This window comes from Hemiscyllium ocellatum, chromosome 29 (assembly GCF_020745735.1).
Source record: "Hemiscyllium ocellatum isolate sHemOce1 chromosome 29, sHemOce1.pat.X.cur, whole genome shotgun sequence".
In the NCBI taxonomy this organism is placed as follows: domain Eukaryota; kingdom Metazoa; phylum Chordata; class Chondrichthyes; order Orectolobiformes; family Hemiscylliidae; genus Hemiscyllium; species Hemiscyllium ocellatum.
Genome location: NC_083429.1, coordinates 9585070 through 9604577, shown reverse-complemented (window position 1 = coordinate 9604577; position 19508 = coordinate 9585070).

The window sequence follows — 19508 nt, the reverse complement described above, 5'->3', positions numbered from 1 at the left end:
AGGAAAGGGCTTGAAGGATATGGACCAAGTGCAAGGAAATGTGTTAGTGTGGATGGATATTTACGATGTGAAAGTCGAACCCCTGGTTAATTAAAGCAAACACCCAGAAAAGCTCACTTTGCCGCGTAATTTGTTTATATATGATTGACAAAACTCTGACATGCCACTATTTAAAGAAAAATAACAATTTAATTTCTTAATTTTAATAGTCATCATTAACAACAACTATTCACAAATACAAGATCCCCTTTTCTTAACTGTTGTCTATCTGACTCCACCTAAAAAAAAAACGCTGTTCCTATAACCCACATCTGAAATATTACATTCAATTAATCTCAATACCACAGAGTCTCTGCCTCCTCCGCTGTCTTCACTCTTCCAGCTGCTGATATCCATGTATCATCTTCCTTTGTTTTTAAGCGCAACTAGTTTTTACATGAAAAGGTACCTTAGGGAGAGTTTTAGGTGGCCAATTACCTCACCGACTCTACAGCAGTTGCTCTGCTGTTCAATGGCAGTTACTCTGCATTTAGCTTTCAAAGTGCCAGGTGCATATACTCCTCACGACACATTAAATTCTCATAACTTGATTATTTCCACATGTTGGAACAATGATATTCAAATATTATTGTCTTCTGGTATCCTAGGCATTATTTAAACTAATTCATATCAAAACAGCAACCAAAACTCAGGTATCCATTTATCAGACAATTGTTACATTTGGAAAAGCCTGACCATTAGCTGGCAGTTCTGGCTGTACATTATATTCAGCAAAATCAGTTCTATCTGAAAGTGACCAGACATGCTTTCAGCTGCATTACACCTCTCCCCCCTCCCCCACCACCCACCCCCACCACCTCCGTCCTTTTCAGGAAAAAGAAATGAAAGATCGGAATGAAAGGATAGCTTCATTTCTTTTCCTGTAATTCTGAATCCCAAAACTACGAAATGCAAAAGTAATTAAACTAACTTATACCTTTCATATTAATTCTGCACACATATGTATCATTTCAATATTCAAATGTAACTGCACTTTTTCCTTTAAATCTACGATAACATATCTGCTATCACAATTGTACGGCCCACAACATGGAAACTTTGGCAGTTAAAAGTCGACAACGTCAGACTCCAAAGAAATATTTACATATTTTAGTCTTTAAATTTTTCAAAAAATGCTAAAGGATTGCAGTTTTTTAAATTCATCTCCGACAACACGTTTGTCACATAAACAATCATGTATTGTCAGGCTAGTACCAAACTCAATAATCTTCTGTCAATTGTGGAGCATTTTCTTTCCGGTGGATGTTCGGATTCTTTTTGACAGGTAGCCAATTGGCCATTCCATTCCATTATCAAGTTCCTGCATCAATACCTCTCCAACCCCTATATCACTAGCAACAATTACAATTTTGAAGCGTTTCAAAATATTTGGTGTAGCTATAACTGGTGCGGTAGTTAATGCTGCTTTTGAATTGTCAAATGCCTGCTGGAACTGTTCTATACACCAACATTTTACGTCTTTTTCACTAAACCCATCAGCAGTTCCACGACACTGCTAAAGTTTTGAACGAGCTTCCAATGGAATCCACTCAATCCCAAAAATCGAAGCTCTTCTTTCATCGAGGGTTGTTGTGGAAATTTCTCAAAGCCCTTCGTCTTTGCGTTCCATGGGGTCAATCTTCCATGTCCAATGTAATGCCCCAATAACGTCACCTCTGCCTTTGCAAATTGTGTTTTCTTTACATTTATTATCAGTATTCCTTCATGCAATTGTTCAAGGAGCTCTGTAACATGTGATCTTTCCATGACTTGCTAAAGATCACTGCCTCTAACAGATAAACTGCACAATTTGTTAATCTGGTCACAACTCTGTTCATGAGTCTTTGTAATGTGGCTGGTGCATTATTCATTCCAAAGAGCACCACTTTGAATTGAAGTAGCCCTTAAAGGTGACAAACGCAGGAACTTATTTCACTTTCTCTGATAAAGTTGCCTGTCGCCTGCAGGAGTGTTGTTTATCAGAACAGCATTCTCTACTTCCACCCCTTACACAAAAGCGTAAGTCCTCCCATCTTGGTTCTGCAAATGTCCTCATACTGCTGCAATGAAAATCAACTGGGGTTCATTGCTCCTGCAACCGACAGCTCGATGTCCTCTCCCACTCCTCAAGGATTTCCTTGTTAATTAAAGGATTGTGCGTCACATCAAACTCCATGACATCCGTATTTGATCCCTCACTCTTCAGGGCAGTGACTAACAGCTGTTTCCCCAGTTCCTTATCCCAATATTTGTAAGATTACAACGTATTCACATGACATACCTGCTACCTTATTTTATATCCAGCATCTTTACCAGACAGTTTACCTGACTCTACTTCTTCTCCATTTGGAAGGGGACACTAAACATGGATTTGAAGGGAGTTCCCACTATTGGTGGCACCCCCACGAAACAAGTAACATCAAATTTCATACTTTATACCTGCCACTTACTTCATTCTATGCTCTACCCTCTTCATGTGCTGTTTAGCTAACTCACATATTCTAATCTCTCTCTCACCTCAGATACATATTCCAAGTGTGAAATCTCCAACGTCGGTCCTGTTAATTACTCTTTAATTAATTCCAAAAGACCTCACACTTCATGTCCAAATACTAACTCAAAGGGAGTAAATTGAGTAGATCGGAGCATCTCTAATGGCAAATAATTTAATGGGACACCTTTATACCAATCATTTGGCCAACCCTGACAGTACGCTGTTTTCATGGTCTTCAGCGTCTGATGCTAACTTTCCAAGGCTCCATGTGATTCAGGATTTGATTTGAAGTGTTGCATGCTTAAGCTATCCATGATTTACTTAAACAGCCGAATGGTAAAATGACTCCTTTGGACTGATGGGAACTCTCTGTGTAACCTGTACCGAGTAAGGAAAGATACGAACCCCTCCACCACCATTTTTGCTTAATAATCCGTAATGGAATTGTCTCTGGTAATCTGGCAGATACATGCATTATGTTTAGGAAATATTTATTTTCGCTTTTAGTTTAGAAAGAGGGCCTACACAAATAATCATAACTCGAATGCAAGAATTGGCAACAAACACTCTGGTTTTTCGTCCTGTCTGTGGTTTACCTACCATTCGGCATGTATCACACATCCAGCAAAGAATAAACATATCCTTGCACGTTTCAGGCCAGTAGAAATGATTGCATACATTAGCCTGAATCTTCCAGGTGACCTCCTGCAGGTAGCTCATGTGATCCCCGTAACACTTCCTGTCTGTATGCGGTCGCCAACACAATCTGGTCAACTTTGGCCCATTTCTCCTGTGCAATAACCCGTTGTGGTCTCCATTTACATTTAGGACTCTATCTTTAAGTTGCTAACGCTCGACAATATATTTTGATTCCTTTTCTGACTAGACATCAATTTATGTAAATTTCTGTTATAAGGTCATTAGACTTTCAGGACTAAACACCTCTGCCTGACCCTCTGCCTGATCAGGTTTTTCCTGAACTATTACATGAACAGCGGGCCAGTTAATGAAACTTCCGCTCCTTTGTCTTTCTCTTTACTTTTTGCTTCTTGCTGTAACCTCTGAGATCTTGTTATTACACAGTCTGGAAAATTTCCTGGGTATTTGTATTTTAACTCGTCAATCCCCTGGTCTTCCTTTGACTTCGCTACCACAAGAGGTGTCACTCCCACCTTGGATCCTACTAAATTGTTCTCAATAATAAAGCGGTATTTCTGAAACTGACAGTCTGTCACTCACTCCCACTGTTACGTCCCCAATCTTGATTTGGATCTCTAACCTGGTCTTACACGGTGGGGGGGGGGGGGGGGGGGGGGCACTACATTTCTGTTTGCATTCCACAAATGATCACTCTCAGGTAACATGTCAGAAAGAGTACAAATACTTTCATCATTTACTTTTAGATGCTTAGAGAATGTGAGGATTACAGATACTGGAGATCACAGTTGAAAGGTGTGGCGCTGGAAAAGCACAGCAGGTCAGGCAGCAACCAAGGAGCAAGAGAATACATGTTTCAGGCATAAGCCCTTCATAAGGCAACTGGGGGATGGGGGGTAAAGAGTTCTGAGAGATACGTCGGTGGGTGGGGGAGGAGCTGGGCAGAAGGTAACTTGGAAGGCGATAGGTAGATGGGGGCGATGGTGAGAGGTCAGAGGACTGGATGAAGTGGATGGTAGTAGGACAGCTGGGACCCTCCAACCACACGGCATCAACGTCGACTTCACCAATTTCCAATCCTCCCCTCTCCCAATCTCATCCCAGATCCAATATTTCAACTCAACATCGTCTTCTTCAACTCTCCTGACAGTCCACCTTCCTTCCCACACGTCCACTCCACCCTCCTCTCTGACCTATCACGATCATTCACACCTTCATTTTCCTATCGCCTTCCCGCTGACCTTCCCCTCAGCCCCACTTCTACCCTCCTATTTATCTTTTACCCCCCCTTCACACCCCCTCCCCGCCAGTTCCCATATGAAGGGCTTGTGCCTGATATGTCGATGTTCAGACACTGCCTGACCAATTGTGCTTTGCCAGCGCCACACTTTTTGAATAAAAGAGACTGAGCAGATCCCGTATCCCTCAAAATTATACCTTGTTATCCTTCTCCCCCTGTTCTTTCTGAGTAACCTTTCCCCACAGAGGTGAATTCTTTATACAGATCAGGTACTAACTCCATACCCGCCCCCTGCCTAAGCTGAGCAATCTCCTGCAGCTCTTCAACTTTTCTTGGGGTTCCTTTACTACTTCCACTAATGCCACTGGCTTAGCCTCTTTTACCACTTTTTTTTCCCACAGGGCCTTTCTTCAACGACTTGCATTGTGACTTTGTCTATCCTACTTTTGCAGTGAAGATAGCTTTTCCTAGTGCCCTTCTTAAACCACCTGCACTGTAATTCTATGTGTTACACTCCGGTATTGTGAAAACACCTGAGGCCTTCCTCCTCCTTTCAACACTCTTGGGCTTATTTATTAACCTGAATAAACCATTCCCAGTATGCTCTCGATCTTTGTTTTGTAGAGTAGGATCTCCCCTTCTCCCAATTTCTATCCCTCACAGGAGGGAGATCCTACCTGAAGCTAAATTGCGGCTCATGCACCTATGCGTATTGACCTGCCATCTCTGCCGTACTTCTCACTTCTCGAACATGCTGTTCGTTCACATGAACTCTGATCATCTCTTGAAGTGAGTTTTTAAATTCCTCCAGCAAAATGACCTGTCTTGTCTATTTTTAAGGCCCGTGCTCATCTATCAAAATTACTAGGTTTAACTCTTTCAAACTCAATGTAAGTCTGACCTGGTTCCATCATTATGTTTCCGAATCGTGCTCTATATACTGCTGGTACCAATTCATAACCAATCAAAATAGCCTGTTTGACATCTGCATAACCTCTTGACCCCTCATTTGACAGCGCTGCACCTACCTCACAAGCTCTGTCCACTAGCTGAGTCTGAATTAGCATTACCCACAAGTTCTCTGACCACTCCACCTGTCTATCCAATTTTTCAAATGAAATAAAAATGGCAGCCACATTTTTCTTATCAAAATATGGCAATGTTTTCACATATGTAATTATAGCCCTACCTTCTATTTTATTCTCTACCCAGTTAACTTGACTTTGCTGACTAATTCACAACTTCTCAAGTTCAAATTCTCTCTTTCTGTTTCCTCTCTCTCTCTTTCACTTTTACCTCGCTTTCCCTTTCCTAGCTCTTTCTTTTTGTCTCAATCTTTAATCTTCTAACTCCAGTTTGCAATCCTTTTTTTCTAACTCTACTGCACTCACTGTCAGTTTCTCCCGTACACAAAAGTGCTTGACCAACTCCATTGCAATTTCAGCTTTCCTTTTGTCCCTGGTTAAACCCAGTTCTAACCTATTTGCTAATTCTAAATACGCCCTTCTTCTGTCTTTCCAAACTTTCTTGGCAAATTTGGAATCATTTTCAAACCTCAGAAACTCTTTAGTAATGTTAAATCCCATTTATCTCACTTTTCATTTAATCATCCACATGTAACCAAAACTAAACATATTTTCTGACCTAGTTTTATTTAAAGATCTTTGACAATAATTGCCAAGTGTTGGATTCTGCTGAGAACTTTTGTACCTCTAATCTGTTCACATATGTCCCAATCCTGAATGACAAGCCCTTAAATTGTTATGACATCGACGTCGAACCACTCTGTTAATAAAAACCAAACATCAAAAAACTCACCTCGCCTAGTAATCTGTTAAAACATGAGTGACAGAGAACGCCCAAACTCCGCCATTCAAAGAAAAAAAATTTATGAACACGAATAGTGAACATCAAACAACAACTATTCACATGTACAAGACAACCTTTTCTTAACTACTTACGATCTGACTACAACTCCAAAAATATGCTGTTCCATTAACCCACTTATTGAACATTAATTAATGTAGTTTCAACATCGCACAGTCTCTGTTGTCCTGCTGTCTACAGTCTTCCAGCTACTGATCTCCCTGGGTCACCTTCTTTCTGTTTTTTTTAAAGTAAATCAAGTATATTGGAAAGAATTTTTTTTTCTAATTTGAGACCAAAATGTTAGCTGTCCAGTTGGCTTTCCCATTAATTTTCAAAATACCAGGTTTATATCCTCCCCATGACATATTCAATTCGCATTGTTTGATTGGTTTCCAGATGTTAAAGCAATACAGTTTATCTTCCAGTGGTTTCTGGTATCCTGGGCATGATTCAAATTAATTGGCACATTCTAAAGTAATTTTTGGCATCGCAAGTAAGAGTCACAACACTCTCTCTAATGGATGTGATAGATTAGGGGGCATTCTTCTTTCTGGCCAGGAATGTTAGATATCTTCCCCGTTTATCGCCATACTCAAATAACCTCTGTTTCACAAGGGAGATTTCCCTCTTTGCTGTCTGGGTGAGCCCAGCATTCAAACTAGCTCTGAGGGCTGTAATCTGCTGCAACTTGGTTACAGACGGTCTGGCAAGGTATGCTGTTTTAGCTGCCTTCAGGCAAGCCTCGAGCATATGCAGCTTCTCTGCCTTCTGCCACTTCTGGGTCTCCAAGTAAGAAATAATCAAACTCCTCGCATAGGCGTTGGCAGTCTCCGAGACCACCGACGTATTACTGGCTGTACCCAAATTAATGTCCCAAAAATTTTAAATTCCCCGAAAAATATTCAATGAACTTGCTATCCTTCAGGAAGAAAGGAGCCATGTGCCAGTGCCGTGAGTTTGTCCCATCACCACCGGCCTTTACCTCCATGTAAACCGCTGCATGGTCAGAAATGTCTCTCTTCCAAATTCTGGAGGACAGCACCGAATTCAAAAAGGTCAACAGAGCAAAAAAATGCCAATTCTCGAAAAGCACTTACGTGGCTGAGAGAAAAAGGTGAAGTCCCTCTCCTCAGGGTGGGGACAACTCCACACACTTACAATTCCCAGCTCCCTGTTCAGGTACACCAACTGCCTGGATTGCGGGGGCGTACCTGCAAGACCCCGAGGCTTCCTGTTCCCTGTTTCTGTATGAAGTGCCCCAAGGGCCAGCATTCAGGAAAGGGCATCTGTTAAAAATTTGAGGACGCAGGATACATTCAAATTCTCATACATATTTCCATATATTAAAACTTTACGAATCAAAAACCACCCATATTCATTCTTAGTTTGGTCTCACAGCTGAAATAGAAGATTCTTCTTGATGAGTTAGTAACCACTCTGCTTTTCAAATTAAAGGATGAGAAAAACCACATGTCTGAACACTGAGACCGAGCGGTGAGGAGAAAAGGCAGGGTGAAGCGAGGGCTGCCGGCAAAGTAAGGGCTAAATTTATATTTGGGCAGTGGCTAAACCCGAGATACTGCACATGTAGCATCACCCTCCCACCCCTCTACTCCCACCGGAACGGGAAGACTCAGTAAGGTAAGGCTTTTTTTTATCTTTATCTTTCTTTTTCATATATTTAAGTGCGTTATTTGGGTTAAGTTAGTTAATATAAAGCTATGCTTCCCATAGCAGGGGACCTCAGACCGTGGCACGTGCCTCTTGCTTGAAGTGGAAGCTTAGGAACGTGTCTGACATTCCTGACTCTTTCACCTGCAAGAAGCATGTCCAGCTGCAGCTCTTGTTTGACCACATGACGGCCCTGGAGCTGTGGATGGACTCCCAGTGGAGCATGCGCGATACTGAGGAGGTAGTAGACAGTAGGTTTAGTGAACTGGTAACGCTGCAGGTTAGGATTGCTGAGGGAGACAGTGAATGGGTGACCAAAAGGCATAAAAAGAGTAGGAAGGCAGTGCAGGTGTCCATTGCGGTCATCTCCCTCCAAAACAGTTCTACCATTTTGGATACTGTTGGTGAAGATGGCTCACCAGGGGACGGCAGCAGTTGCCAGGATCATGGCACCATGTCAGGTACTGCTGTTCAGAAGGGCGGGAAAAACACTCGTAGGGCCATGGTTATAGGGGATTCTATTGTAAGGGGAATAGATAGAATGTTCTGTGGCCGAAAACAGGACTCCCAGATGGTATGTAGCCTCCAAGGCGCTCAGGTCAGGAATGTCACCGATTGACTACAGAGCATTCTAAAAGGGGAGGGCGAACAGCCAGTTGTCTTGGTGCATATAGGCACCAACAAAATAAGTAGGAAGCAAGATGAGGTCCTGAAAGAAGAATTCAGGTAGCTAGGAGAGAATTTAAAGGGTAGTGATCTCGGGAATACTACCAGTGCCACGTGCAAGCCAGTGTAAAAATGAAAGAATAGGCAGGATGAACACGTGGCTTGAGGGATGGTGTAGGAGGGAGGGACTTAAATTTGTTGGACATTGGGACAGGTTCTGGGGAAGGTGGGACTATTACAAAATGGACGGTCTACATCTGAACCAGACCGGAACCAACATCTTTGGGGCAGTTTTTGGTCCTACTGTTGGGGAGTTTGTAAACTAATGTGGCAGTGGTCTGGAACCAGTCGAGACTGGAGATTGTAGAAATTGTGAAGATGGAATTAATTAAGGGAAGGGTAGGCAGAGAGCGGATGATCACAAATATCTAGTGGCATGAAATACGTCTACTTTCATGCAAGAAGTATAGTGTGTAAGGCAGATGAACTTAGGGCTTGTATTGGTGCCTGGGAGTATGACATTATTGCAATCACAGAGACTTGGTTCATGGAAGGACATGATGATTAACAATGAAATGTTTCAGGATATAAATGCATCAGACAGGACAGAGAGGGAAGCAAAAGGGGGTGGGTGGGTGGGTGGGATGGAATTGCATTGCTCGTCAAGGACGATTTCACGGCTATGCTAAAGGAGCACACTCTGGAGGTCTTGGGTCGTGAGGCATTATGGGTAGAGCTGAGAAATAAGAAGGGTGCAGTTACATTGTTGAGGCTGTATTACAGACGTCCCAACCGTGAGTGTCGGGTAGAAGAACAAATATGTAAACAGACAATGGAAAGATGTAGAGGCAATAGGGGAGTGGTGATGGGAGATTTTAATTTTCACAACATTGACTGGGATACACTTAACGTCTGGATGGGGTAGAATTTGGAAGAATTCCAGGCAAGTTTTCTCCTGCAGTATGTCAATAGTTCCACGAGTGAAGGGGCCATATTGGACCTGGTACTGGGGAACGAGCCAGGATAGGTGGTAGTAGTTGCGGTGGATGATTTCTTTGGGAACAGTGACCACAATTCTGTAAGTTTCAGAATATTCGCAGATAAATTATAAAGTGGACCTAAGGGAAGATTACTAAACTGGGCCAAGGACAATTATATCAATATTAGACTGGAACTCGGAAATGTGGATTGGACACAGCTATTTGAAGGGAAGTCCATATTTGAGATGTGGGAGGCTTTCAAAGATAGGTTAAAGATAGTGCAGGATAGGCATGTCCCGTTTATGGCAAAGGATAGGAAGGGCAAGTTTCATGAATTGTGGATGACAGGAGAAATTGTGCGACTAGCAAAGAGGAAAAGGGAAGCATACGTAAGGTCTAGGCAGCTAAGAACACAACGGATCCTGGAGGAATATCAGAAGAGTAGGACAAGTCTCAAACAAGGAATCAAGCGGGCTATTAGGGGTCATGAAATAGCATTAGTGAGCAGAATTTAGAAGAATTTCACAGTAGTTTATTCTTATATAAGAAGTAAGCAGGTAACTAGAGAAAGGATTGGTCCACTAAAGGATAACGAAGGAAGGTTGTGTGTCAAACCTGGGAGAATGGATGAGATTCTGAATGATTACTTTGCATCAGTGTTCACTGAGGAGAGAGACATGATGAATGTTGAGATTAGAGATCGAAGTTTGATTAGTCTGGATCATGTTGACATAAATAGGGAAGATGTGTTGGGTAGTCTACTAGCTATTACCATGGACAAATCCCCAGGACCGGATGTGATCTATCCCAGATTGCTGAGGGAGGCGAGAGAGAAATAGCTCGGGCCCTGACAGATACCTTTATGGCATCCTTAAATACAGGTGAGGTGCCGGAGGACTGGAGGGTTGCTCATTTTGTCCCCCTATACAAGAAAGTTAGTAGGGACATTCCAGGTAACGACAGACCAGTGAGCCTGACTCGGTGGTGGGAAAGTTGCTGGAGAGGGTACTGAGGGACAGCATCCATTTCTATTGAAAAAAGAATGGGCATATCAATGATAGGCAACATGGTTTTGCGTGGGGAAGATCGTGCCTTATCAGCGTAATTGAGTTCTTTGAGGAAGTGACCAAGGTGATAGATGAAGGAAGGGCTGTTGATGTCATATACATGGACTTCAGTAAGGCATTTGATTAGGTTCTCCATGGTAGATTAATGGAGAAATTGAAGTCATATGGTGTGCAGGGTGTTCTAGCTAGATGGATAAAGAACTGATTGAGCAGCAGGAGACAGAGAGCAGTAGTTGAAGGGAGTTTCTCGCAATGGAGAAAAGTGACCAGTGATGTTCCACAGGGGTCAGTGTTGGGACCACTGTTGCTTGTAATATTCATAGATGATCTGGAAGAGGTCACTGTTGGTATGATTAGCAAGTTTTCAGATGACACGAAGATTAGTGGAGCAGCAGAAAGCATACGGGACTGTCAAAGAATAAAGTAGGATATAGATAAACCGAAAAATGTGTTGCTGGAAAAGCGCAGCTGGTCAGGCAGCATCCAAGGAGCAGGAGAATCACCGTTTTGGGGCCTAAGCTCTTCTTCAGGAATCGAAGATATTCCCGAAATGTCAATTCTCCTGCTATGTGGATGCTGCCTGACCTGCTGTGCTTTTCCAGCAACACATTTTTCAGCTCTGATCTCCACCATCTGTAATCCTCCATTTTCCGTATTGATATAGATAGACTGGAGAGTTCGGTGGAAAAGTGGCAGATGGATTTCAACCCAGACAAATGTGAGGGTGATGCATTTAGGCAGGAGGAATTCTAGAGCGAATTATACAATGAATGGAAGAGCTTTGGAAAAGTTGATGAGCAGAGAGATCTGGGAGTGCAGATCCGTTGTACCCTTAAGATTGTTGCACAGATGGATAGAGTGGTGAAGAAGGCATATAGTATGCTTGCCTTCATTGGACGGGCTATTGAGTATAACGGCTGACAAGACATTGTTTCGGCCGCATTTAGAATACTATGTACAGTTCTTGTCGCCACATTACCAAAATGATGTGAACACTTTGGAGAGGGTGCAGAGAAGATTTACGAGACTGTTGCCAGGTATGGAAGGTGCTAGCTATGAAGAAAGGTTGAGTAGGTTAGGTTCATTTTCATTAGAAATAAGGAGATTGAGTGAGGACCTGATTGAGCTTTATAAAATTATGAAGGGTCTAGAAAGGGTGGATAGAGACAATCTTTTTCCCAGGGTGAAGGATTAAATAACGAGAGGTCACACTTTCAAGGTGAGAGGTGGAAAGTTTAAGGGGGATACATGCGGTAAGTACTTCACACAAAGGGTGGTGGGCGTTTGGAACATGTTGCCAGCAGAGGTGGTAGAGGCAGGCACGGTAGATTCATTAAAGATGCGTGTAGACAGATGCATGAGTAAGTGGTGAGCAGAGGGATACAGATGCTTAGGAATTGACCAACAGGTTCAGACAGTACATTTGGATCGGCTCCAACATTTGTTGGAACACAAATGAGAAATTCTCAAAGGGCTGTTCAAGTGGAAATTCCCTTCCCCAGAGGACTGTGTGCCTGGATGTTTGCATTTATTCAAAGTTGTTTTTGTTATGTAGTAAAATGGTGTACAGACAGAAACGTGCTGCTGTGACCAAAACCACATGGAACGGTGACAAAGTATCTAATAGCCCTCTCCTGCTGCTCAGTCCTGTGTTGCTATTTTGTATTCAACTCCTCAAGCTCCTACAAGGAGCAGATGGAGTCCACTGGCTCCATATACCTGGTCAATAGTAACACAGGATCTTATTCAGTCACTCAAGACTGTCACACATGGTTTGGTGTCAGTTGGAAAATGTTATTTGGTTCGAAAGACGCCTCTGGTCTCATTACAGACTGTTTCCTCTCTGCAACTTGTGGTTCATTTGTTGGTGATATTATGGACCCGGATTCACTGTGAATACAGTGCCCATACCTCAACCAGAGATGACTTACAAAATACTTTACTCTCTCTGATTGCAACGTTCAATAAAAGAGCATTCCGGAAAATTACAGCCATTAATTTTGCCATTACTGAATATGAGGACAAAAGGAACAGGATCGGGAAATTCGGATGATCAAGCCATTGCATAACATCATGGCTGATCTACTGTTGACATTAACTCCTCTTTAATGCCCAATTCTTCACCCCTTAGCTCTCTGACAGGTCAAAAATCCAACTACCTCCTGCTTAAATGCTTTCAGTGATATAGCTCCCCTAGCTCTCTAGCCCAGGTCATTCCTGACAGTGATTACCCTCTGTGAGAGGAAAGCACTCCCTACAAATACACCATCTCCTATTGATATGAACAAGAGGCGAATACAGGGGCTCAGGAAAGAGCGAATGGCTTTGATACCAAGGCAGTATTTAACTGAAGATGGCATCAGGACCACCTAATTATTTGATCTTAATGTGGATCAGGTGTGACGTTCCCACTGGACGGGGTCTTTCAGAACACAAATAAAGAGTTTTGGGGTCAGTCGCCAACAATCCTATTAGTCCTGGGACATCTCTGCAGGAGATCCACAGGTTAGACACCTCAGCACAAACATCTTCAACTGCTCCATCAATGTATTTTCCTAGCATAAGATCTGAAGTAGGTATGATGACTGAAGACACAGAATGTTCAGAACATTTTGCCCCCCATCAGCTCCTGAACCATTCTGTGTCCATGTGCAGCAAGACCCGGACAGCATTCCGGTTTGTGCTGTTAAAGTGTCAGTAACATTTATGTAACAGCGCTGCCAGACACTGCACATTTCCAATTAAAAGAGGAGCTCAATCAGCATCTCAAGCTGGTTGCACATGGGTATGAGCTAGCATTCAGGAACAGGAAGAGTGACAGCACATTCAATACTCCTACCTGTTACACAGGAAGAAGAGTGGTCTGGTCAGTACATCGAGCTGTTGAACAGGAACAGGCAGAGCCCAATCAGACCCTTAAACCTGTTCCATGAGACCAGGAGGAGGCTATTCATCCCCATGAGTCAGTTATACTGGAACAAGAGGGGGTCACTGATATTCTAACATGACAAACCAAGACTAACATGAAACCGAGACTGCACTGATAGAGGACTCCATGATGTTAATCATGTTTCCATTGTTTGTCGAGTGTGTGCTGCTTTAACAAGCTTGGCTGGCAGTGAGGAGGGAAGCCAAATAATTTGTGCCAAGTCTCAAGGAGGCATTTTCCATCGCCGAGAAGACACACCCATCGTCTCCATGATGGTCAGAATCTGGTGGGAATAGTGAACTGTTTTAGCATGATGGTACTGTGGCTGCTGTAGTGATTGCAGATAACGGGACTTTCAGTGCAGGACCAGACACCAAATGCACTGTGTTAATGTGGGGGGAGATTATTCAAACACTGGCCCTCTGTCTCTCACATGCGACATGGGAATTGGGTGTGGAGTGAGGGGAATATGCTCAAAGGCTCTCAAACTAACGACAATCATGTAACCCGAGTAAAACAGAAGCTATGGAATTTTTCACCATATCAGTGTCTATTTAGAACATGATGAGTGACTGTTCCTCCCCCTCAAGTTTCAATGCAATCGCCTCTCATTCTCTCACATCGCCAGAGATTAATTTGCACTGTCTTCTTATGGTACCATAATCCCACGGATTAGTCTGGTGAAACTCCATTGCACTCTTTCTGTGGCAAGGCGAGCATTCCTTATTGCCGGTCCACAATATCTCAAATACTGCCTCAGCAACACTCTCAGCGATAATCATAACAAATCTTTTTCCTCTTAGATATCTTCGTTTATTTCCTGTGGCGTAAAAAGACTTTCCTTCTCACTATTATGCTGGAAGAGTTAGCATTTTTATAATGAAGGTATAGTTGATGCTGTCGGGATTATGGATAATGTGACGTTCATGGCAGAATCATGCACCAATTGAACTGTATTAATGTTGGGAGAGTTTATTCAGAAACCTAACCTCTCTCTCTCTCTCTCTCTCTCTCAGTCCCTTTCTCTTTCTCTCTGTCTCTCTCTGTCTCTCTCTGTCTCTCTCTGTCTCTCTCTCTCTCTCTCTCCCCCTCTCTCTCTGTCTCAGTTGAAATAAGGAGTTGGGGGGTTGAGTGGAACGTTCTCAGAGCATCTTAAACTATCGAGAATCATGTAATTGAGTAGGAAAAAAAGCCATGGAACTGATGATCGTATCAGTACCTGTTTAGAACATCATGAGTCACTGTCCATCCCCCTTAAGTTCAATGCAATCACCTCTTATTCTCTCACTGAACTTCACTCACTGCTCATGGTGCCATCATCCCAGGGATTAGTCTGGTGAAATTTGAGAGAAGGTCTATCCACAGTACCCCAAATACTGCCTCAACAACACTCTCAGGGAGTGTAAAAAAACGTATTTTCTCTCATTTAGACATCACCATTTATTTCATGTGCCACAAAATGCCATTCCTTCTCTATGCACTACGACTGACATGGGATTTATAAGTCCCTTAGATCTGTACGTCAGCATCAATAAAGCCAGCACCAGAGATTCCTATGGAGATGTGCATCACTCTCGGAGACAATTTCAATGAGATTGAATACACCTAAAATAGGGGATGATACGTAAAACAGGCAGAGAAAGGGAGCTATCTTTAACTTTATTCTTCTCTCACAGGATGTATGAAGCCCTGGTCAGGGCAGCATGTTATGCAGATCTTGAACTGAGTGGCTTGTTCAGCTGTTCCACTGTACCTTAAAGTGTAACACGCATACCTATGGATTTTTAGTGTCACAACACAGGATAAATCTTCCTGCTTAATTAAAACCAGCAACAGAGAAAAGATTTTCTTCTTTTCTTCTTGGGGACTCTGCTTCACCAGTTACTAATCAATAAAGGTACCAATAGGAGAGCTACTTTTCAGGCAATCTTTGGATGCTGGTAGCTTGGCAGTTCTCCTCTCAATCGTTCAATTTTCCATGGCCTTGTACCAGCGAGCTATTGGATTGTATTATTGGCAGTTAAGATTGTCAATATAATAAATTGAAACTTTGTTGGAGGTGGGTACTTTGGGATATAATTTAAAATGTTTTGCTGAATTTGTTTCTAGACAATGAGCTAATCAGGAGTTCGACAAAATGTTACATTATATCTATTTTTTCAGAGCTCTTGGTGCTGTCAGGTAGTTATTGTTGGTTTTTAATTCTCTCAAAGGTACAGTACACCCACGTGTTCATCACAGAAGTCACACGGAAACCTGAGGAGGGAATCATGACACATTGACTTCCCTAAAGGTCTTGAGGCAAGCAGATTGTTTTTTATAACAAATGATAATAGTTGCTTTTAAACACCCCAATTTCCTTCATGAGATATCAACAGACTATTATTCTGTGGCTCTAGATTATGAGTCAATGACTTGACCACCATAAACTGTCTTCCCTTATGTGCAGATAAAAAGTTAAACATTCTCAATAGAAATTATTTAGTGACGTACATGTGATTACAAGAAACGTGAAACTGTTGCATCCGGATTGAACAAAGGCACAAATGGTTTATTCAGATATTGTGCTGAGACTGAGGACGAGACTGGGATATTATGATGGTGGTATTGGACATGATTGGTGAGTGGGGAGGACATGAAGATGTAAATCTGTGAAGGAGAAGATGGATTATGGAGTTTGAGAAGAGTATGGTTCCTTCTCGCATATCAGTGAGTAATTTATAAATCGTAGTTTGATAGTTATAATATATAAGGAAATACATTTTTGTTTGGAACTGAAAATATTGACTGCTCTTTCCAAAGTGTACATACCATAAGCGGAAATTCAGTTCAACCCAGTTGATTAGACAAATATAATGACTTACCAGGAACACCAACTATCGTCAGGATGGGATAGTAATCACCTTGAATAATCCAAAGGATACCCTGGATCTAATATGCTAATTATATCCAAGGCTGAGAAAGCCAGTAAAGACCCAAGGATAAACTCCTGTCCATTATTGGAACATTCCAGTCGAATGTTCTCAGATTCTGATCCATTGTTGGAACATTCCAATCCATGGTCCTCAGATTATGAACTATTATTGTAACGTTCCGTCTAATGTTCTCATATTCTGATCTTTCCTCCCCCCCCCCCGCCTCTCTCGAGCTGCTGATCCCTGTTAGTGCTGTAAGTGATGGTCCTACTCACACTATGGGATAGCACATTGAACAGAGCCCATTTATCTTTCAACGATGGAAACTCTTCACTGGGATAATTAGGATCCACGGAAATTTACATTAATCACAGTCACTGAACAAATAGCTCAATTTAACCTCTTTGCTTTCAATATTGATTTTATTAAAATTTAAAAGAACGTTTAAAATTTACTCATTTAGCTTTGGATATGTGGGTGTGGCGGAGGGAAGGAATATTGGAGATGGTAGATTGCTTGCGTGTAATCATTCAATCTGCCTTGGATATGGGAGTAATGTCAAAGGATTGTCAGAACATAAAGAACTTTTTCCGTTTATAAATGGAAACATATAGTCTGTGACTACTGATCAGTGATTATGATGTCAATAAAATATGGAGCGAATTTCTCTAGTTCATAACCTGACAAGCAAATGTAACTTCGACAACATGAGTGATAACAGACAAGTGGCATGGATATGTTAACAAAGAATATGATGCGACACGCAATTCAAATGGCTAGTCGAGGAACAGAGAGGGCACGTGAGGGTCATACTGTTAATGTTGTCGATGTCACTCAACTGTGATTAAGTATCATGCATTGGTTTTCAATTTCAGTGTGATTATGTTATTGGGGACATGGCTGCAGAGACTGGAGGGAGGGAACATGATATTTCCCAGTCATCAGTATTGGGATGTTACTCTTTATAAATCATAAGAAAATCAAATTCCAGGATACATCTCCAATGAGGAGTGAGGAGAGCCAATACATTGGAGCAGAATACATTGGAGCAGAAATTTGGCCATTTAACCCATTGAGCTTGCTCCGCTATTTAATGTTGGCTGTTAAGTTTCTCAACACCATTTCGCTTTCTATCTGTTACCCTTCATCCCCTTTACAATCAAGAACATATCTGTCTTACTCTTAATTATACTCAATGACCTGGCCTCGGCAGCCTTCTGTGAGAGTGAATTGCCTCGAGTCACCACTCTCTGGCTGAAGAGGTTCATCTTTATCTGTATTTGAAAAGGTCTTCTCGTTACTCTGTCCCCTCGGGTCCTAGTCTCCCCTCCCTTGGAAATATCTTCCCCAAATCTACCCTGTTCAAATCATTCAATCTTCTGTAAGCTTCAATTAGACCTCCTAACATCCTTCTGAACTCTATCACATATAGACTCAAAGCCCTCGGATATTCTTCATATGTTAAGCTTTTCATTCCTGGGACCACTTTCGTGAATTTTATCGGAAAATGCTCCAGGGCCTGTACATCCTTCCTGAGATATGGGACCCAAAACTGTGCACAATAATCCAACTGTAGCCTGACCAAAATCTTATAGAGCCTCAGAAATACATCCCTGCATTTATATTCAAGCCTTCTTGTAATAAATTAAATCATTTTATTTGCCTTCCCAACTGCTGACAACCTGCAGGTTTACCTTTCAAGATCCTTGGACTAGCAATGCCCCTCCCTCCACCCCGAGTCTTCTAAACTAGCTCGCTATTTAGAAAATAGTCCATGCCATTATTTTTCCTAGCAAACTGCATGACCTCACATTTGCCCACGTTATACTCCACCTGCCACTTATTTGCTCACTCCCCTAACCTATGTAATTCCTTCAGCAGGAGAAAGTGAGGACGGCAGATGCTGGAGATCAGAGTCAAAACGTATTGTGCTAGAAAAGCACCAGCCAGTCAGGCGGAATCTGAGGAGTAGGATATTCGACGTTTCAGTCATAAAGCCTGCATCAGGAATGAAGTGGGTGGGCGGAAAGGGGTTGAGAGATGAATGGGAGGGGCTGGGAGGAAGGTAGCTTGGAAGGCGATGGCTAAATGGAGATGAGTGGTGAGAGTGGAAGGTGGAGTGGATAGATCGGAAGGAAGATAGACAGGTAGGACAGTTCACCAGGCGGTGTTCAGTTGGAGGGTTAGATCTGGGATAAGGTGGAGGGAGAGAAGATGAGTAAACTGGTGACATTGCTCTGGAAACCGTGTGGTTGAAGGTTTCCAAGGTGGAAGACGTCTGCTGGCTAGAGTGTAGCAGTGGAGGAAACCAAGAACTTGCATGTCCTTTCAAGAGTGGTAGGGGGAGGCGAAGTATTCAGCCACAGGTAAGTGGGCTGGTTGGGTGTGTGACAGAGAGTGTTCCCTGAACCGTTCTGCAAGTTGACATCCTGTCTCCCCAGTGTAGAGGAGACCAGGAGCAAAGGAACAGAGTAGATGAGGTGTTTGGATGCATCTGCCTCATGTGGAAGGATCCTTTTGGTCCTTGGATTGAGGTGAGCAGGAAGTTGTTAGCACAGGATTCATAACTCTTGCAATGGGCAAGGGAAGGTGCCGGGAGTGGAAGGTGGCTTTTTGGGGTGTGGGAGGGAGGAACCGTGAACCTAACAAGAGAGTTGTGAAGGGAAAGGTCTCCGGAGAATGCTGATAGGGGTGGGGAGGGAAGTATATCTCTGGTGGTGTGGTCTGACTGTCGGTGGAAGAAATGCGGAGGATGATGCATTGTATCCTGAGGTTGGTGGTCTGGAAGGCGAGCATCAGAAGTGTTGCTAGAGGGTGCTACTGCACCCTCCTGCTGCCGAACCATCTCTTCCATGCTACCTATCCCTCTATTCCATCCTTGCATTGTTTGAAAATTTAGCCGGAATGCACTCAGTTCCTTCATGTCGACCTTTAATTCACAGAGCAAATTTTGTAGTCCCTACACTGAATCTTGAGGAATA